The sequence below is a fragment of the Phyllobates terribilis genome, unplaced genomic scaffold (assembly GCF_046119375.1).
Source record: "Phyllobates terribilis strain yellow unplaced genomic scaffold, ASM4611937v1 Scaffold_5157__1_contigs__length_53884, whole genome shotgun sequence".
NCBI classification, from domain to species: domain Eukaryota; kingdom Metazoa; phylum Chordata; class Amphibia; order Anura; family Dendrobatidae; genus Phyllobates; species Phyllobates terribilis.
Window position 1 is genome coordinate 1 of NW_027367905.1, and position 19,856 is coordinate 19,856.

At 44.9% G+C, this 19,856-nt stretch overlaps 15 non-coding genes across 15 annotated transcripts; all 15 read left to right on the plus strand.

Moving 5' to 3' along the window:
- Positions 1 to 946: 946 nt before the first annotated feature.
- LOC141249796 (U2 spliceosomal RNA) lies at positions 947 to 1,137 on the plus strand. Its single transcript, XR_012312320.1, has one exon. It is a non-coding gene; the product is annotated as a U2 spliceosomal RNA (small nuclear RNA).
- Positions 1,138 to 2,252: 1,115 nt separating this feature from the next.
- LOC141249809 (U2 spliceosomal RNA) lies at positions 2,253 to 2,443 on the plus strand. Its single transcript, XR_012312332.1, has one exon. It is a non-coding gene; the product is annotated as a U2 spliceosomal RNA (small nuclear RNA).
- Positions 2,444 to 3,558: 1,115 nt separating this feature from the next.
- LOC141249834 (U2 spliceosomal RNA) lies at positions 3,559 to 3,749 on the plus strand. The gene has a single exon (XR_012312356.1). It is a non-coding gene; the product is annotated as a U2 spliceosomal RNA (small nuclear RNA).
- Positions 3,750 to 4,865: 1,116 nt separating this feature from the next.
- On the plus strand, positions 4,866 to 5,056 carry LOC141249820 (U2 spliceosomal RNA). The gene has a single exon (XR_012312343.1). It is a non-coding gene; the product is annotated as a U2 spliceosomal RNA (small nuclear RNA).
- Positions 5,057 to 6,170: 1,114 nt separating this feature from the next.
- On the plus strand, positions 6,171 to 6,361 carry LOC141249832 (U2 spliceosomal RNA). Its single transcript, XR_012312354.1, has one exon. It is a non-coding gene; the product is annotated as a U2 spliceosomal RNA (small nuclear RNA).
- A 1,115-nt stretch (positions 6,362 to 7,476) lies between these two features.
- LOC141249839 (U2 spliceosomal RNA) lies at positions 7,477 to 7,667 on the plus strand. Its single transcript, XR_012312361.1, has one exon. It is a non-coding gene; the product is annotated as a U2 spliceosomal RNA (small nuclear RNA).
- Positions 7,668 to 8,782: 1,115 nt separating this feature from the next.
- LOC141249798 (U2 spliceosomal RNA) lies at positions 8,783 to 8,973 on the plus strand. The gene has a single exon (XR_012312321.1). It is a non-coding gene; the product is annotated as a U2 spliceosomal RNA (small nuclear RNA).
- A 1,115-nt stretch (positions 8,974 to 10,088) lies between these two features.
- LOC141249799 (U2 spliceosomal RNA) lies at positions 10,089 to 10,279 on the plus strand. The gene has a single exon (XR_012312322.1). It is a non-coding gene; the product is annotated as a U2 spliceosomal RNA (small nuclear RNA).
- A 1,115-nt stretch (positions 10,280 to 11,394) lies between these two features.
- On the plus strand, positions 11,395 to 11,585 carry LOC141249800 (U2 spliceosomal RNA). Its single transcript, XR_012312323.1, has one exon. It is a non-coding gene; the product is annotated as a U2 spliceosomal RNA (small nuclear RNA).
- Positions 11,586 to 12,700: 1,115 nt separating this feature from the next.
- LOC141249801 (U2 spliceosomal RNA) lies at positions 12,701 to 12,891 on the plus strand. Its single transcript, XR_012312324.1, has one exon. It is a non-coding gene; the product is annotated as a U2 spliceosomal RNA (small nuclear RNA).
- A 1,115-nt stretch (positions 12,892 to 14,006) lies between these two features.
- Positions 14,007 to 14,197, plus strand: LOC141249802 (U2 spliceosomal RNA). The gene has a single exon (XR_012312326.1). It is a non-coding gene; the product is annotated as a U2 spliceosomal RNA (small nuclear RNA).
- A 1,115-nt stretch (positions 14,198 to 15,312) lies between these two features.
- On the plus strand, positions 15,313 to 15,503 carry LOC141249803 (U2 spliceosomal RNA). The gene has a single exon (XR_012312327.1). It is a non-coding gene; the product is annotated as a U2 spliceosomal RNA (small nuclear RNA).
- A 1,115-nt stretch (positions 15,504 to 16,618) lies between these two features.
- Positions 16,619 to 16,809, plus strand: LOC141249804 (U2 spliceosomal RNA). The gene has a single exon (XR_012312328.1). It is a non-coding gene; the product is annotated as a U2 spliceosomal RNA (small nuclear RNA).
- A 1,115-nt stretch (positions 16,810 to 17,924) lies between these two features.
- On the plus strand, positions 17,925 to 18,115 carry LOC141249805 (U2 spliceosomal RNA). The gene has a single exon (XR_012312329.1). It is a non-coding gene; the product is annotated as a U2 spliceosomal RNA (small nuclear RNA).
- Positions 18,116 to 19,230: 1,115 nt separating this feature from the next.
- LOC141249806 (U2 spliceosomal RNA) lies at positions 19,231 to 19,421 on the plus strand. The gene has a single exon (XR_012312330.1). It is a non-coding gene; the product is annotated as a U2 spliceosomal RNA (small nuclear RNA).
- The last annotated feature ends 435 nt before the right edge of the window (positions 19,422 to 19,856 follow it).

Genomic DNA, 19,856 nt, shown 5'->3' on the forward strand with positions numbered 1-19,856 from the left:
TTCAGCAACTGTGCATTGCATTGCCATGTAATGTGATGCAATGCTATCTTTCTAGCTCTCCCTTTTTACTTCCTTTTGGATAAACAGACATATTAGGCAAGCATTTTGGAGCTTTCACCTAAATAACTACAGGTGGTGAGATAAGCTGCACAATATAATTGACCTTTCAGTATATTGTTGCACACACACCATCTATTTAGCAAATGCCCTTGTTATCAACAGCAGCCTTTTAAACTCACCTGAGCTAACAGGTATGTGCGCTGGTTACTCTGCTGCGCTTAAAATTTCTTTTTTGGTTTGCTACAATGCCTTTTCTGAAACGTTGTCTCCTTCTGCTGGAACACTGACTTCTTTCATTTAATGCCTGCAGACTATAAAAGAGAACCCAACCCAAAAAGTTTGGTTGATTAGTCTGTGGCATTCTGTTAAACTGTTGCTTATGGCGGTCTCTGTGAGCTTCTCAGCGACATTCAGCCAGCCAGGTATCCTGCCTGCAGTAGATGGAATGTGGCAATGGAACGCTGGCTGCGCGTGTCATAATAGGCTCTGAGCCTTTATATACCTGTGCACAGCAGCAGCCACCTTCAGTCTGCTGCTGGACAGCCAGCAGCAGCAGCAGCAGGAGAGGTATGTAATCAGGAGCCCTCCTGCTAAGGGTAGACAGCTGCTCGTTCCACCCCACCCCCCGCCTTAATTGGTTCTCCTCCCTTCCAACGGTGTTGAGGCGGGTGGGAACAGCAGGGGGTGAAGGTGCTGTGTTTAAAGAGGTGGAGTTATGCAGATCTAAAACGCGTGGATTGCAGCAGCAGCAAGCCGAAAAGTGCAGGCATGTAAGGGATCTAGAGGTTGACAACATGTCTTCTTAACGGGAGTCCAGGAGCTCATCTCCACAAATGGACTTTTCAGGATCCTTGGGTGGCTCCGTAGTTTGAAACCAATTCTGGTTATCGCTTCTCGGCCTTTTGGCTAAGATCAAGTGTAGTATCTGTTCTTATCAGTTTAATATCTGATACGTCCCCTATCTGGGGACCATATATTAAATGGATTTTTAGAACAGGGAGATGGAAAAAGAGCTTGCTCTGTCCACTCCACGCATTGACCTGGTATTGCAGTATCTCCAGGACCGGTGCACCCCTTCTTTAATGCAGTTTCTAAAATCAGAAAGAATTGAATTCAATGTTTTTTGTTCATTTTGCTTGTTTGTCGGATTTTGGGATGGACTCTTTGGCTTTGCTTTTCTTCTCCTCATTGGATTTTTCATGTTCAAAGTTGCAGAAGCCAGATTACAAGCTCATTTTGGTTCATCTTCAGCAACTGTGCATTGCATTGCCATGTAATGTGATGCAATGCTATCTTTCTAGCTCTCCCTTTTTACTTCCTTTTGGATAAACAGACATATTAGGCAAGCATTTTGGAGCTTTCACCTAAATAACTACAGGTGGTGAGATAAGCTGCACAATATAATTGACCTTTCAGTATATTGTTGCACACACACCATCTATTTAGCAAATGCCCTTGTTATCAACAGCAGCCTTTTAAACTCACCTGAGCTAACAGGTATGTGCGCTGGTTACTCTGCTGCGCTTAAAATTTCTTTTTTGGTTTGCTACAATGCCTTTTCTGAAACGTTGTCTCCTTCTGCTGGAACACTGACTTCTTTCATTTAATGCCTGCAGACTATAAAAGAGAACCCAACCCAAAAAGTTTGGTTGATTAGTCTGTGGCATTCTGTTAAACTGTTGCTTATGGCGGTCTCTGTGAGCTTCTCAGCGACATTCAGCCAGCCAGGTATCCTGCCTGCAGTAGATGGAATGTGGCAATGGAACGCTGGCTGCGCGTGTCATAATAGGCTCTGAGCCTTTATATACCTGTGCACAGCAGCAGCCACCTTCAGTCTGCTGCTGGACAGCCAGCAGCAGCAGCAGCAGGAGAGGTATGTAATCAGGAGCCCTCCTGCTAAGGGTAGACAGCTGCTCGTTCCACCCCACCCCCCGCCTTAATTGGTTCTCCTCCCTTCCAACGGTGTTGAGGCGGGTGGGAACAGCAGGGGGTGAAGGTGCTGTGTTTAAAGAGGTGGAGTTATGCAGATCTAAAACGCGTGGATTGCAGCAGCAGCAAGCCGAAAAGTGCAGGCATGTAAGGGATCTAGAGGTTGACAACATGTCTTCTTAACGGGAGTCCAGGAGCTCATCTCCACAAATGGACTTTTCAGGATCCTTGGGTGGCTCCGTAGTTTGAAACCAATTCTGGTTATCGCTTCTCGGCCTTTTGGCTAAGATCAAGTGTAGTATCTGTTCTTATCAGTTTAATATCTGATACGTCCCCTATCTGGGGACCATATATTAAATGGATTTTTAGAACAGGGAGATGGAAAAAGAGCTTGCTCTGTCCACTCCACGCATTGACCTGGTATTGCAGTATCTCCAGGACCGGTGCACCCCTTCTTTAATGCAGTTTCTAAAATCAGAAAGAATTGAATTCAATGTTTTTTGTTCATTTTGCTTGTTTGTCGGATTTTGGGATGGACTCTTTGGCTTTGCTTTTCTTCTCCTCATTGGATTTTTCATGTTCAAAGTTGCAGAAGCCAGATTACAAGCTCATTTTGGTTCATCTTCAGCAACTGTGCATTGCATTGCCATGTAATGTGATGCAATGCTATCTTTCTAGCTCTCCCTTTTTACTTCCTTTTGGATAAACAGACATATTAGGCAAGCATTTTGGAGCTTTCACCTAAATAACTACAGGTGGTGAGATAAGCTGCACAATATAATTGACCTTTCAGTATATTGTTGCACACACACCATCTATTTAGCAAATGCCCTTGTTATCAACAGCAGCCTTTTAAACTCACCTGAGCTAACAGGTATGTGCGCTGGTTACTCTGCTGCGCTTAAAATTTCTTTTTTGGTTTGCTACAATGCCTTTTCTGAAACGTTGTCTCCTTCTGCTGGAACACTGACTTCTTTCATTTAATGCCTGCAGACTATAAAAGAGAACCCAACCCAAAAAGTTTGGTTGATTAGTCTGTGGCATTCTGTTAAACTGTTGCTTATGGCGGTCTCTGTGAGCTTCTCAGCGACATTCAGCCAGCCAGGTATCCTGCCTGCAGTAGATGGAATGTGGCAATGGAACGCTGGCTGCGCGTGTCATAATAGGCTCTGAGCCTTTATATACCTGTGCACAGCAGCAGCCACCTTCAGTCTGCTGCTGGACAGCCAGCAGCAGCAGCAGCAGGAGAGGTATGTAATCAGGAGCCCTCCTGCTAAGGGTAGACAGCTGCTCGTTCCACCCCACCCCCCGCCTTAATTGGTTCTCCTCCCTTCCAACGGTGTTGAGGCGGGTGGGAACAGCAGGGGGTGAAGGTGCTGTGTTTAAAGAGGTGGAGTTATGCAGATCTAAAACGCGTGGATTGCAGCAGCAGCAAGCCGAAAAGTGCAGGCATGTAAGGGATCTAGAGGTTGACAACATGTCTTCTTAACGGGAGTCCAGGAGCTCATCTCCACAAATGGACTTTTCAGGATCCTTGGGTGGCTCCGTAGTTTGAAACCAATTCTGGTTATCGCTTCTCGGCCTTTTGGCTAAGATCAAGTGTAGTATCTGTTCTTATCAGTTTAATATCTGATACGTCCCCTATCTGGGGACCATATATTAATGGATTTTTAGAACAGGGGAGATGGAAAAAGAGCTTGCTCTGTCCACTCCACGCATTGACCTGGTATTGCAGTATCTCCAGGACCGGTGCACCCCTTCTTTAATGCAGTTTCTAAAATCAGAAAGAATTGAATTCAATGTTTTTTGTTCATTTTGCTTGTTTGTCGGATTTTGGGATGGACTCTTTGGCTTTGCTTTTCTTCTCCTCATTGGATTTTTCATGTTCAAAGTTGCAGAAGCCCAGATTACAAGCTCATTTTGGTTCATCTTCAGCAACTGTGCATTGCATTGCCATGTAATGTGATGCAATGCTATCTTTCTAGCTCTCCCTTTTTACTTCCTTTTGGATAAACAGACATATTAGGCAAGCATTTTGGAGCTTTCACCTAAATAACTACAGGTGGTGAGATAAGCTGCACAATATAATTGACCTTTCAGTATATTGTTGCACACACACCATCTATTTAGCAAATGCCCTTGTTATCAACAGCAGCCTTTTAAACTCACCTGAGCTAACAGGTATGTGCGCTGGTTACTCTGCTGCGCTTAAAATTTCTTTTTTGGTTTGCTACAATGCCTTTTCTGAAACGTTGTCTCCTTCTGCTGGAACACTGACTTCTTTCATTTAATGCCTGCAGACTATAAAAGAGAACCCAACCCAAAAAGTTTGGTTGATTAGTCTGTGGCATTCTGTTAAACTGTTGCTTATGGCGGTCTCTGTGAGCTTCTCAGCGACATTCAGCCAGCCAGGTATCCTGCCTGCAGTAGATGGAATGTGGCAATGGAACGCTGGCTGCGCGTGTCATAATAGGCTCTGAGCCTTTATATACCTGTGCACAGCAGCAGCCACCTTCAGTCTGCTGCTGGACAGCCAGCAGCAGCAGCAGCAGGAGAGGTATGTAATCAGGAGCCCTCCTGCTAAGGGTAGACAGCTGCTCGTTCCACCCCACCCCCCGCCTTAATTGGTTCTCCTCCCTTCCAACGGTGTTGAGGCGGGTGGGAACAGCAGGGGGTGAAGGTGCTGTGTTTAAAGAGGTGGAGTTATGCAGATCTAAAACGCGTGGATTGCAGCAGCAGCAAGCCGAAAAGTGCAGGCATGTAAGGGATCTAGAGGTTGACAACATGTCTTCTTAACGGGAGTCCAGGAGCTCATCTCCACAAATGGACTTTTCAGGATCCTTGGGTGGCTCCGTAGTTTGAAACCAATTCTGGTTATCGCTTCTCGGCCTTTTGGCTAAGATCAAGTGTAGTATCTGTTCTTATCAGTTTAATATCTGATACGTCCCCTATCTGGGGACCATATATTAAATGGATTTTTAGAACAGGGAGATGGAAAAAGAGCTTGCTCTGTCCACTCCACGCATTGACCTGGTATTGCAGTATCTCCAGGACCGGTGCACCCCTTCTTTAATGCAGTTTCTAAAATCAGAAAGAATTGAATTCAATGTTTTTTGTTCATTTTGCTTGTTTGTCGGATTTTGGGATGGACTCTTTGGCTTTGCTTTTCTTCTCCTCATTGGATTTTTCATGTTCAAAGTTGCAGAAGCCAGATTACAAGCTCATTTTGGTTCATCTTCAGCAACTGTGCATTGCATTGCCATGTAATGTGATGCAATGCTATCTTTCTAGCTCTCCCTTTTTACTTCCTTTTGGATAAACAGACATATTAGGCAAGCATTTTGGAGCTTTCACCTAAATAACTACAGGTGGTGAGATAAGCTGCACAATATAATTGACCTTTCAGTATATTGTTGCACACACACCATCTATTTAGCAAATGCCCTTGTTATCAACAGCAGCCTTTTAAACTCACCTGAGCTAACAGGTATGTGCGCTGGTTACTCTGCTGCGCTTAAAATTTCTTTTTTGGTTTGCTACAATGCCTTTTCTGAAACGTTGTCTCCTTCTGCTGGAACACTGACTTCTTTCATTTAATGCCTGCAGACTATAAAAGAGAACCCAACCCAAAAAGTTTGGTTGATTAGTCTGTGGCATTCTGTTAAACTGTTGCTTATGGCGGTCTCTGTGAGCTTCTCAGCGACATTCAGCCAGCCAGGTATCCTGCCTGCAGTAGATGGAATGTGGCAATGGAACGCTGGCTGCGCGTGTCATAATAGGCTCTGAGCCTTTATATACCTGTGCACAGCAGCAGCCACCTTCAGTCTGCTGCTGGACAGCCAGCAGCAGCAGCAGCAGGAGAGGTATGTAATCAGGAGCCCTCCTGCTAAGGGTAGACAGCTGCTCGTTCCACCCCACCCCCGCCTTAATTGGTTCTCCTCCCTTCCAACGGTGTTGAGGCGGGTGGGAACAGCAGGGGGTGAAGGTGCTGTGTTTAAAGAGGTGGAGTTATGCAGATCTAAAACGCGTGGATTGCAGCAGCAGCAAGCCGAAAAGTGCAGGCATGTAAGGGATCTAGAGGTTGACAACATGTCTTCTTAACGGGAGTCCAGGAGCTCATCTCCACAAATGGACTTTTCAGGATCCTTGGGTGGCTCCGTAGTTTGAAACCAATTCTGGTTATCGCTTCTCGGCCTTTTGGCTAAGATCAAGTGTAGTATCTGTTCTTATCAGTTTAATATCTGATACGTCCCCTATCTGGGGACCATATATTAAATGGATTTTTAGAACAGGGAGATGGAAAAAGAGCTTGCTCTGTCCACTCCACGCATTGACCTGGTATTGCAGTATCTCCAGGACCGGTGCACCCCTTCTTTAATGCAGTTTCTAAAATCAGAAAGAATTGAATTCAATGTTTTTTGTTCATTTTGCTTGTTTGTCGGATTTTGGGATGGACTCTTTGGCTTTGCTTTTCTTCTCCTCATTGGATTTTTCATGTTCAAAGTTGCAGAAGCCAGATTACAAGCTCATTTTGGTTCATCTTCAGCAACTGTGCATTGCATTGCCATGTAATGTGATGCAATGCTATCTTTCTAGCTCTCCCTTTTTACTTCCTTTTGGATAAACAGACATATTAGGCAAGCATTTTGGAGCTTTCACCTAAATAACTACAGGTGGTGAGATAAGCTGCACAATATAATTGACCTTTCAGTATATTGTTGCACACACACCATCTATTTAGCAAATGCCCTTGTTATCAACAGCAGCCTTTTAAACTCACCTGAGCTAACAGGTATGTGCGCTGGTTACTCTGCTGCGCTTAAAATTTCTTTTTTGGTTTGCTACAATGCCTTTTCTGAAACGTTGTCTCCTTCTGCTGGAACACTGACTTCTTTCATTTAATGCCTGCAGACTATAAAAGAGAACCCAACCCAAAAAGTTTGGTTGATTAGTCTGTGGCATTCTGTTAAACTGTTGCTTATGGCGGTCTCTGTGAGCTTCTCAGCGACATTCAGCCAGCCAGGTATCCTGCCTGCAGTAGATGGAATGTGGCAATGGAACGCTGGCTGCGCGTGTCATAATAGGCTCTGAGCCTTTATATACCTGTGCACAGCAGCAGCCACCTTCAGTCTGCTGCTGGACAGCCAGCAGCAGCAGCAGCAGGAGAGGTATGTAATCAGGAGCCCTCCTGCTAAGGGTAGACAGCTGCTCGTTCCACCCCACCCCCCGCCTTAATTGGTTCTCCTCCCTTCCAACGGTGTTGAGGCGGGTGGGAACAGCAGGGGGTGAAGGTGCTGTGTTTAAAGAGGTGGAGTTATGCAGATCTAAAACGCGTGGATTGCAGCAGCAGCAAGCCGAAAAGTGCAGGCATGTAAGGGATCTAGAGGTTGACAACATGTCTTCTTAACGGGAGTCCAGGAGCTCATCTCCACAAATGGACTTTTCAGGATCCTTGGGTGGCTCCGTAGTTTGAAACCAATTCTGGTTATCGCTTCTCGGCCTTTTGGCTAAGATCAAGTGTAGTATCTGTTCTTATCAGTTTAATATCTGATACGTCCCCTATCTGGGGACCATATATTAAATGGATTTTTAGAACAGGGAGATGGAAAAAGAGCTTGCTCTGTCCACTCCACGCATTGACCTGGTATTGCAGTATCTCCAGGACCGGTGCACCCCTTCTTTAATGCAGTTTCTAAAATCAGAAAGAATTGAATTCAATGTTTTTTGTTCATTTTGCTTGTTTGTCGGATTTTGGGATGGACTCTTTGGCTTTGCTTTTCTTCTCCTCATTGGATTTTTCATGTTCAAAGTTGCAGAAGCCAGATTACAAGCTCATTTTGGTTCATCTTCAGCAACTGTGCATTGCATTGCCATGTAATGTGATGCAATGCTATCTTTCTAGCTCTCCCTTTTTACTTCCTTTTGGATAAACAGACATATTAGGCAAGCATTTTGGAGCTTTCACCTAAATAACTACAGGTGGTGAGATAAGCTGCACAATATAATTGACCTTTCAGTATATTGTTGCACACACACCATCTATTTAGCAAATGCCCTTGTTATCAACAGCAGCCTTTTAAACTCACCTGAGCTAACAGGTATGTGCGCTGGTTACTCTGCTGCGCTTAAAATTTCTTTTTTGGTTTGCTACAATGCCTTTTCTGAAACGTTGTCTCCTTCTGCTGGAACACTGACTTCTTTCATTTAATGCCTGCAGACTATAAAAGAGAACCCAACCCAAAAAGTTTGGTTGATTAGTCTGTGGCATTCTGTTAAACTGTTGCTTATGGCGGTCTCTGTGAGCTTCTCAGCGACATTCAGCCAGCCAGGTATCCTGCCTGCAGTAGATGGAATGTGGCAATGGAACGCTGGCTGCGCGTGTCATAATAGGCTCTGAGCCTTTATATACCTGTGCACAGCAGCAGCCACCTTCAGTCTGCTGCTGGACAGCCAGCAGCAGCAGCAGCAGGAGAGGTATGTAATCAGGAGCCCTCCTGCTAAGGGTAGACAGCTGCTCGTTCCACCCCACCCCCCGCCTTAATTGGTTCTCCTCCCTTCCAACGGTGTTGAGGCGGGTGGGAACAGCAGGGGGTGAAGGTGCTGTGTTTAAAGAGGTGGAGTTATGCAGATCTAAAACGCGTGGATTGCAGCAGCAGCAAGCCGAAAAGTGCAGGCATGTAAGGGATCTAGAGGTTGACAACATGTCTTCTTAACGGGAGTCCAGGAGCTCATCTCCACAAATGGACTTTTCAGGATCCTTGGGTGGCTCCGTAGTTTGAAACCAATTCTGGTTATCGCTTCTCGGCCTTTTGGCTAAGATCAAGTGTAGTATCTGTTCTTATCAGTTTAATATCTGATACGTCCCCTATCTGGGGACCATATATTAAATGGATTTTTAGAACAGGGAGATGGAAAAAGAGCTTGCTCTGTCCACTCCACGCATTGACCTGGTATTGCAGTATCTCCAGGACCGGTGCACCCCTTCTTTAATGCAGTTTCTAAAATCAGAAAGAATTGAATTCAATGTTTTTTGTTCATTTTGCTTGTTTGTCGGATTTTGGGATGGACTCTTTGGCTTTGCTTTTCTTCTCCTCATTGGATTTTTCATGTTCAAAGTTGCAGAAGCCAGATTACAAGCTCATTTTGGTTCATCTTCAGCAACTGTGCATTGCATTGCCATGTAATGTGATGCAATGCTATCTTTCTAGCTCTCCCTTTTTACTTCCTTTTGGATAAACAGACATATTAGGCAAGCATTTTGGAGCTTTCACCTAAATAACTACAGGTGGTGAGATAAGCTGCACAATATAATTGACCTTTCAGTATATTGTTGCACACACACCATCTATTTAGCAAATGCCCTTGTTATCAACAGCAGCCTTTTAAACTCACCTGAGCTAACAGGTATGTGCGCTGGTTACTCTGCTGCGCTTAAAATTTCTTTTTTGGTTTGCTACAATGCCTTTTCTGAAACGTTGTCTCCTTCTGCTGGAACACTGACTTCTTTCATTTAATGCCTGCAGACTATAAAAGAGAACCCAACCCAAAAAGTTTGGTTGATTAGTCTGTGGCATTCTGTTAAACTGTTGCTTATGGCGGTCTCTGTGAGCTTCTCAGCGACATTCAGCCAGCCAGGTATCCTGCCTGCAGTAGATGGAATGTGGCAATGGAACGCTGGCTGCGCGTGTCATAATAGGCTCTGAGCCTTTATATACCTGTGCACAGCAGCAGCCACCTTCAGTCTGCTGCTGGACAGCCAGCAGCAGCAGCAGCAGGAGAGGTATGTAATCAGGAGCCCTCCTGCTAAGGGTAGACAGCTGCTCGTTCCACCCCACCCCCCGCCTTAATTGGTTCTCCTCCCTTCCAACGGTGTTGAGGCGGGTGGGAACAGCAGGGGGTGAAGGTGCTGTGTTTAAAGAGGTGGAGTTATGCAGATCTAAAACGCGTGGATTGCAGCAGCAGCAAGCCGAAAAGTGCAGGCATGTAAGGGATCTAGAGGTTGACAACATGTCTTCTTAACGGGAGTCCAGGAGCTCATCTCCACAAATGGACTTTTCAGGATCCTTGGGTGGCTCCGTAGTTTGAAACCAATTCTGGTTATCGCTTCTCGGCCTTTTGGCTAAGATCAAGTGTAGTATCTGTTCTTATCAGTTTAATATCTGATACGTCCCCTATCTGGGGACCATATATTAAATGGATTTTTAGAACAGGGAGATGGAAAAAGAGCTTGCTCTGTCCACTCCACGCATTGACCTGGTATTGCAGTATCTCCAGGACCGGTGCACCCCTTCTTTAATGCAGTTTCTAAAATCAGAAAGAATTGAATTCAATGTTTTTTGTTCATTTTGCTTGTTTGTCGGATTTTGGGATGGACTCTTTGGCTTTGCTTTTCTTCTCCTCATTGGATTTTTCATGTTCAAAGTTGCAGAAGCCAGATTACAAGCTCATTTTGGTTCATCTTCAGCAACTGTGCATTGCATTGCCATGTAATGTGATGCAATGCTATCTTTCTAGCTCTCCCTTTTTACTTCCTTTTGGATAAACAGACATATTAGGCAAGCATTTTGGAGCTTTCACCTAAATAACTACAGGTGGTGAGATAAGCTGCACAATATAATTGACCTTTCAGTATATTGTTGCACACACACCATCTATTTAGCAAATGCCCTTGTTATCAACAGCAGCCTTTTAAACTCACCTGAGCTAACAGGTATGTGCGCTGGTTACTCTGCTGCGCTTAAAATTTCTTTTTTGGTTTGCTACAATGCCTTTTCTGAAACGTTGTCTCCTTCTGCTGGAACACTGACTTCTTTCATTTAATGCCTGCAGACTATAAAAGAGAACCCAACCCAAAAAGTTTGGTTGATTAGTCTGTGGCATTCTGTTAAACTGTTGCTTATGGCGGTCTCTGTGAGCTTCTCAGCGACATTCAGCCAGCCAGGTATCCTGCCTGCAGTAGATGGAATGTGGCAATGGAACGCTGGCTGCGCGTGTCATAATAGGCTCTGAGCCTTTATATACCTGTGCACAGCAGCAGCCACCTTCAGTCTGCTGCTGGACAGCCAGCAGCAGCAGCAGCAGGAGAGGTATGTAATCAGGAGCCCTCCTGCTAAGGGTAGACAGCTGCTCGTTCCACCCCACCCCCCGCCTTAATTGGTTCTCCTCCCTTCCAACGGTGTTGAGGCGGGTGGGAACAGCAGGGGGTGAAGGTGCTGTGTTTAAAGAGGTGGAGTTATGCAGATCTAAAACGCGTGGATTGCAGCAGCAGCAAGCCGAAAAGTGCAGGCATGTAAGGGATCTAGAGGTTGACAACATGTCTTCTTAACGGGAGTCCAGGAGCTCATCTCCACAAATGGACTTTTCAGGATCCTTGGGTGGCTCCGTAGTTTGAAACCAATTCTGGTTATCGCTTCTCGGCCTTTTGGCTAAGATCAAGTGTAGTATCTGTTCTTATCAGTTTAATATCTGATACGTCCCCTATCTGGGGACCATATATTAAATGGATTTTTAGAACAGGGAGATGGAAAAAGAGCTTGCTCTGTCCACTCCACGCATTGACCTGGTATTGCAGTATCTCCAGGACCGGTGCACCCCTTCTTTAATGCAGTTTCTAAAATCAGAAAGAATTGAATTCAATGTTTTTTGTTCATTTTGCTTGTTTGTCGGATTTTGGGATGGACTCTTTGGCTTTGCTTTTCTTCTCCTCATTGGATTTTTCATGTTCAAAGTTGCAGAAGCCAGATTACAAGCTCATTTTGGTTCATCTTCAGCAACTGTGCATTGCATTGCCATGTAATGTGATGCAATGCTATCTTTCTAGCTCTCCCTTTTTACTTCCTTTTGGATAAACAGACATATTAGGCAAGCATTTTGGAGCTTTCACCTAAATAACTACAGGTGGTGAGATAAGCTGCACAATATAATTGACCTTTCAGTATATTGTTGCACACACACCATCTATTTAGCAAATGCCCTTGTTATCAACAGCAGCCTTTTAAACTCACCTGAGCTAACAGGTATGTGCGCTGGTTACTCTGCTGCGCTTAAAATTTCTTTTTTGGTTTGCTACAATGCCTTTTCTGAAACGTTGTCTCCTTCTGCTGGAACACTGACTTCTTTCATTTAATGCCTGCAGACTATAAAAGAGAACCCAACCCAAAAAGTTTGGTTGATTAGTCTGTGGCATTCTGTTAAACTGTTGCTTATGGCGGTCTCTGTGAGCTTCTCAGCGACATTCAGCCAGCCAGGTATCCTGCCTGCAGTAGATGGAATGTGGCAATGGAACGCTGGCTGCGCGTGTCATAATAGGCTCTGAGCCTTTATATACCTGTGCACAGCAGCAGCCACCTTCAGTCTGCTGCTGGACAGCCAGCAGCAGCAGCAGCAGGAGAGGTATGTAATCAGGAGCCCTCCTGCTAAGGGTAGACAGCTGCTCGTTCCACCCCACCCCCCGCCTTAATTGGTTCTCCTCCCTTCCAACGGTGTTGAGGCGGGTGGGAACAGCAGGGGGTGAAGGTGCTGTGTTTAAAGAGGTGGAGTTATGCAGATCTAAAACGCGTGGATTGCAGCAGCAGCAAGCCGAAAAGTGCAGGCATGTAAGGGATCTAGAGGTTGACAACATGTCTTCTTAACGGGAGTCCAGGAGCTCATCTCCACAAATGGACTTTTCAGGATCCTTGGGTGGCTCCGTAGTTTGAAACCAATTCTGGTTATCGCTTCTCGGCCTTTTGGCTAAGATCAAGTGTAGTATCTGTTCTTATCAGTTTAATATCTGATACGTCCCCTATCTGGGGACCATATATTAAATGGATTTTTAGAACAGGGAGATGGAAAAAGAGCTTGCTCTGTCCACTCCACGCATTGACCTGGTATTGCAGTATCTCCAGGACCGGTGCACCCCTTCTTTAATGCAGTTTCTAAAATCAGAAAGAATTGAATTCAATGTTTTTTGTTCATTTTGCTTGTTTGTCGGATTTTGGGATGGACTCTTTGGCTTTGCTTTTCTTCTCCTCATTGGATTTTTCATGTTCAAAGTTGCAGAAGCCAGATTACAAGCTCATTTTGGTTCATCTTCAGCAACTGTGCATTGCATTGCCATGTAATGTGATGCAATGCTATCTTTCTAGCTCTCCCTTTTTACTTCCTTTTGGATAAACAGACATATTAGGCAAGCATTTTGGAGCTTTCACCTAAATAACTACAGGTGGTGAGATAAGCTGCACAATATAATTGACCTTTCAGTATATTGTTGCACACACACCATCTATTTAGCAAATGCCCTTGTTATCAACAGCAGCCTTTTAAACTCACCTGAGCTAACAGGTATGTGCGCTGGTTACTCTGCTGCGCTTAAAATTTCTTTTTTGGTTTGCTACAATGCCTTTTCTGAAACGTTGTCTCCTTCTGCTGGAACACTGACTTCTTTCATTTAATGCCTGCAGACTATAAAAGAGAACCCAACCCAAAAAGTTTGGTTGATTAGTCTGTGGCATTCTGTTAAACTGTTGCTTATGGCGGTCTCTGTGAGCTTCTCAGCGACATTCAGCCAGCCAGGTATCCTGCCTGCAGTAGATGGAATGTGGCAATGGAACGCTGGCTGCGCGTGTCATAATAGGCTCTGAGCCTTTATATACCTGTGCACAGCAGCAGCCACCTTCAGTCTGCTGCTGGACAGCCAGCAGCAGCAGCAGCAGGAGAGGTATGTAATCAGGAGCCCTCCTGCTAAGGGTAGACAGCTGCTCGTTCCACCCCACCCCCCGCCTTAATTGGTTCTCCTCCCTTCCAACGGTGTTGAGGCGGGTGGGAACAGCAGGGGGTGAAGGTGCTGTGTTTAAAGAGGTGGAGTTATGCAGATCTAAAACGCGTGGATTGCAGCAGCAGCAAGCCGAAAAGTGCAGGCATGTAAGGGATCTAGAGGTTGACAACATGTCTTCTTAACGGGAGTCCAGGAGCTCATCTCCACAAATGGACTTTTCAGGATCCTTGGGTGGCTCCGTAGTTTGAAACCAATTCTGGTTATCGCTTCTCGGCCTTTTGGCTAAGATCAAGTGTAGTATCTGTTCTTATCAGTTTAATATCTGATACGTCCCCTATCTGGGGACCATATATTAAATGGATTTTTAGAACAGGGAGATGGAAAAAGAGCTTGCTCTGTCCACTCCACGCATTGACCTGGTATTGCAGTATCTCCAGGACCGGTGCACCCCTTCTTTAATGCAGTTTCTAAAATCAGAAAGAATTGAATTCAATGTTTTTTGTTCATTTTGCTTGTTTGTCGGATTTTGGGATGGACTCTTTGGCTTTGCTTTTCTTCTCCTCATTGGATTTTTCATGTTCAAAGTTGCAGAAGCCAGATTACAAGCTCATTTTGGTTCATCTTCAGCAACTGTGCATTGCATTGCCATGTAATGTGATGCAATGCTATCTTTCTAGCTCTCCCTTTTTACTTCCTTTTGGATAAACAGACATATTAGGCAAGCATTTTGGAGCTTTCACCTAAATAACTACAGGTGGTGAGATAAGCTGCACAATATAATTGACCTTTCAGTATATTGTTGCACACACACCATCTATTTAGCAAATGCCCTTGTTATCAACAGCAGCCTTTTAAACTCACCTGAGCTAACAGGTATGTGCGCTGGTTACTCTGCTGCGCTTAAAATTTCTTTTTTGGTTTGCTACAATGCCTTTTCTGAAACGTTGTCTCCTTCTGCTGGAACACTGACTTCTTTCATTTAATGCCTGCAGACTATAAAAGAGAACCCAACCCAAAAAGTTTGGTTGATTAGTCTGTGGCATTCTGTTAAACTGTTGCTTATGGCGGTCTCTGTGAGCTTCTCAGCGACATTCAGCCAGCCAGGTATCCTGCCTGCAGTAGATGGAATGTGGCAATGGAACGCTGGCTGCGCGTGTCATAATAGGCTCTGAGCCTTTATATACCTGTGCACAGCAGCAGCCACCTTCAGTCTGCTGCTGGACAGCCAGCAGCAGCAGCAGCAGGAGAGGTATGTAATCAGGAGCCCTCCTGCTAAGGGTAGACAGCTGCTCGTTCCACCCCACCCCCCGCCTTAATTGGTTCTCCTCCCTTCCAACGGTGTTGAGGCGGGTGGGAACAGCAGGGGGTGAAGGTGCTGTGTTTAAAGAGGTGGAGTTATGCAGATCTAAAACGCGTGGATTGCAGCAGCAGCAAGCCGAAAAGTGCAGGCATGTAAGGGATCTAGAGGTTGACAACATGTCTTCTTAACGGGAGTCCAGGAGCTCATCTCCACAAATGGACTTTTCAGGATCCTTGGGTGGCTCCGTAGTTTGAAACCAATTCTGGTTATCGCTTCTCGGCCTTTTGGCTAAGATCAAGTGTAGTATCTGTTCTTATCAGTTTAATATCTGATACGTCCCCTATCTGGGGACCATATATTAAATGGATTTTTAGAACAGGGAGATGGAAAAAGAGCTTGCTCTGTCCACTCCACGCATTGACCTGGTATTGCAGTATCTCCAGGACCGGTGCACCCCTTCTTTAATGCAGTTTCTAAAATCAGAAAGAATTGAATTCAATGTTTTTTGTTCATTTTGCTTGTTTGTCGGATTTTGGGATGGACTCTTTGGCTTTGCTTTTCTTCTCCTCATTGGATTTTTCATGTTCAAAGTTGCAGAAGCCAGATTACAAGCTCATTTTGGTTCATCTTCAGCAACTGTGCATTGCATTGCCATGTAATGTGATGCAATGCTATCTTTCTAGCTCTCCCTTTTTACTTCCTTTTGGATAAACAGACATATTAGGCAAGCATTTTGGAGCTTTCACCTAAATAACTACAGGTGGTGAGATAAGCTGCACAATATAATTGACCTTTCAGTATATTGTTGCACACACACCATCTATTTAGCAAATGCCCTTGTTATCAACAGCAGCCTTTTAAACTCACCTGAGCTAACAGGTATGTGCGCTGGTTACTCTGCTGCGCTTAAAATTTCTTTTTTGGTTTGCTACAATGCCTTTTCTGAAACGTTGTCTCCTTCTGCTGGAACACTGACTTCTTTCATTTAATGCCTGCAGACTATAAAAGAGAACCCAACCCAAAAAGTTTGGTTGATTAGTCTGTGGCATTCTGTTAAACTGTTGCTTATGGCGGTCTCTGTGAGCTTCTCAGCGACATTCAGCCAGCCAGGTATCCTGCCTGCAGTAGATGGAATGTGGCAATGGAACGCTGGCTGCGCGTGTCATAATAGGCTCTGAGCCTTTATATACCTGTGCACAGCAGCAGCCACCTTCAGTCTGCTGCTGGACAGCCAGCAGCAGCAGCAGCAGGAGAGGTATGTAATCAGGAGCCCTCCTGCTAAGGGTAGACAGCTGCTCGTTCCACCCCACCCCCCGCCTTAATTGGTTCTCCTCCCTTCCAACGGTGTTGAGGCGGGTGGGAACAGCAGGGGGTGAAGGTGCTGTGTTTAAAGAGGTGGAGTTATGCAGATCTAAAACGCGTGGATTGCAGCAGCAGCAAGCCGAAAAGTGCAGGCATGTAAGGGATCTAGAGGTTGACAACATGTCTTCTTAACGGGAGTCCAGGAGCTCATCTCCACAAATGGACTTTTCAGGATCCTTGGGTGGCTCCGTAGTTTGAAACCAATTCTGGTTATCGCTTCTCGGCCTTTTGGCTAAGATCAAGTGTAGTATCTGTTCTTATCAGTTTAATATCTGATACGTCCCCTATCTGGGGACCATATATTAAATGGATTTTTAGAACAGGGAGATGGAAAAAGAGCTTGCTCTGTCCACTCCACGCATTGACCTGGTATTGCAGTATCTCCAGGACCGGTGCACCCCTTCTTTAATGCAGTTTCTAAAATCAGAAAGAATTGAATTCAATGTTTTTTGTTCATTTTGCTTGTTTGTCGGATTTTGGGATGGACTCTTTGGCTTTGCTTTTCTTCTCCTCATTGGATTTTTCATGTTCAAAGTTGCAGAAGCCAGATTACAAGCTCATTTTGGTTCATCTTCAGCAACTGTGCATTGCATTGCCATGTAATGTGATGCAATGCTATCTTTCTAGCTCTCCCTTTTTACTTCCTTTTGGATAAACAGACATATTAGGCAAGCATTTTGGAGCTTTCACCTAAATAACTACAGGTGGTGAGATAAGCTGCACAATATAATTGACCTTTCAGTATATTGTTGCACACACACCATCTATTTAGCAAATGCCCTTGTTATCAACAGCAGCCTTTTAAACTCACCTGAGCTAACAGGTATGTGCGCTGGTTACTCTGCTGCGCTTAAAATTTCTTTTTTGGTTTGCTACAATGCCTTTTCTGAAACGTTGTCTCCTTCTGCTGGAACACTGACTTCTTTCATTTAATGCCTGCAGACTATAAAAGAGAACCCAACCCAAAAAGTTTGGTTGATTAGTCTGTGGCATTCTGTTAAACTGTTGCTTATGGCGGTCTCTGTGAGCTTCTCAGCGACATTCAGCCAGCCAGGTATCCTGCCTGCAGTAGATGGAATGTGGCAATGGAACGCTGGCTGCGCGTGTCATAATAGGCTCTGAGCCTTTATATACCTGTGCACAGCAGCAGCCACCTTCAGTCTGCTGCTGGACAGCCAGCAGCAGCAGCAGCAGGAGAGGTATGTAATCAGGAGCCCTCCTGCTAAGGGTAGACAGCTGCTCGTTCCACCCCACCCCCCGCCTTAATTGGTTCTCCTCCCTTCCAACGGTGTTGAGGCGGGTGGGAACAGCAGGGGGTGAAGGTGCTGTGTTTAAAGAGGTGGAGTTATGCAGATCTAAAACGCGTGGATTGCAGCAGCAGCAAGCCGAAAAGTGCAGGCATGTAAGGGATCTAGAGGTTGACAACATGTCTTCTTAACGGGAGTCCAGGAGCTCATCTCCACAAATGGACTTTTCAGGATCCTTGGGTGGCTCCGTAGTTTGAAACCAATTCTGGTTATCGCTTCTCGGCCTTTTGGCTAAGATCAAGTGTAGTATCTGTTCTTATCAGTTTAATATCTGATACGTCCCCTATCTGGGGACCATATATTAAATGGATTTTTAGAACAGGGAGATGGAAAAAGAGCTTGCTCTGTCCACTCCACGCATTGACCTGGTATTGCAGTATCTCCAGGACCGGTGCACCCCTTCTTTAATGCAGTTTCTAAAATCAGAAAGAATTGAATTCAATGTTTTTTGTTCATTTTGCTTGTTTGTCGGATTTTGGGATGGACTCTTTGGCTTTGCTTTTCTTCTCCTCATTGGATTTTTCATGTTCAAAGTTGCAGAAGCCAGATTACAAGCTCATTTTGGTTCATCTTCAGCAACTGTGCATTGCATTGCCATGTAATGTGATGCAATGCTATCTTTCTAGCTCTCCCTTTTTACTTCCTTTTGGATAAACAGACATATTAGGCAAGCATTTTGGAGCTTTCACCTAAATAACTACAGGTGGTGAGATAAGCTGCACAATATAATTGACCTTTCAGTATATTGTTGCACACACACCATCTATTTAGCAAATGCCCTTGTTATCAACAGCAGCCTTTTAAACTCACCTGAGCTAACAGGTATGTGCGCTGGTTACTCTGCTGCGCTTAAAATTTCTTTTTTGGTTTGCTACAATGCCTTTTCTGAAACGTTGTCTCCTTCTGCTGGAACACTGACTTCTTTCATTTAATGCCTGCAGACTATAAAAGAGAACCCAACCCAAAAAGTTTGGTTGATTAGTCTGTGGCATTCTGTTAAACTGTTGCTTATGGCGGTCTCTGTGAGCTTCTCAGCGACATTCAGCCAGCCAGGTATCCTGCCTGCAGTAGATGGAATGTGGCAATGGAACGCTGGCTGCGCGTGTCATAATAGGCTCTGAGCCTTTATATACCTGTGCACAGCAGCAGCCACCTTCAGTCTGCTGCTGGACAGCCAGCAGCAGCAGCAGCAGGAGAGGTATGTAATCAGGAGCCCTCCTGCTAAGGGTAGACAGCTGCTCGTTCCACCCCACCCCCCGCCTTAATTGGTTCTCCTCCCTTCCAACGGTGTTGAGGCGGGTGGGAACAGCAGGGGGTGAAGGTGCTGTGTTTAAAGAGGTGGAGTTATGCAGATCTAAAACGCGTGGATTGCAGCAGCAGCAAGCCGAAAAGTGCAGGCATGTAAGGGATCTAGAGGTTGACAACATGTCTTCTTAACGGGAGTCCAGGAGCTCATCTCCACAAATGGACTTTTCAGGATCCTTGGGTGGCTCCGTAGTTTGAAACCAATTCTGGTTATCGCTTCTCGGCCTTTTGGCTAAGATCAAGTGTAGTATCTGTTCTTATCAGTTTAATATCTGATACGTCCCCTATCTGGGGACCATATATTAAATGGATTTTTAGAACAGGGAGATGGAAAAAGAGCTTGCTCTGTCCACTCCACGCATTGACCTGGTATTGCAGTATCTCCAGGACCGGTGCACCCCTTCTTTAATGCAGTTTCTAAAATCAGAAAGAATTGAATTCAATGTTTTTTGTTCATTTTGCTTGTTTGTCGGATTTTGGGATGGACTCTTTGGCTTTGCTTTTCTTCTCCTCATTGGATTTTTCATGTTCAAAGTTGCAGAAGCCAGATTACAAGCTCATTTTGGTTCATCTTCAGCAACTGTGCATTGCATTGCCATGTAATGTGATGCAATGCTATCTTTCTAGCTCTCCCTTTTTACTTCCTTTTGGATAAACAGACATATTAGGCAAGCATTTTGGAGCTTTCACCTAAATAACTACAGGTGGTGAGATAAGCTGCACAATATAATTGACCTTTCAGTATATTGTTGCACACACACCATCTATTTAGCAAATGCCCTTGTTATCAACAGCAGCCTTTTAAACTCACCTGAGCTAACAGGTATGTGCGCTGGTT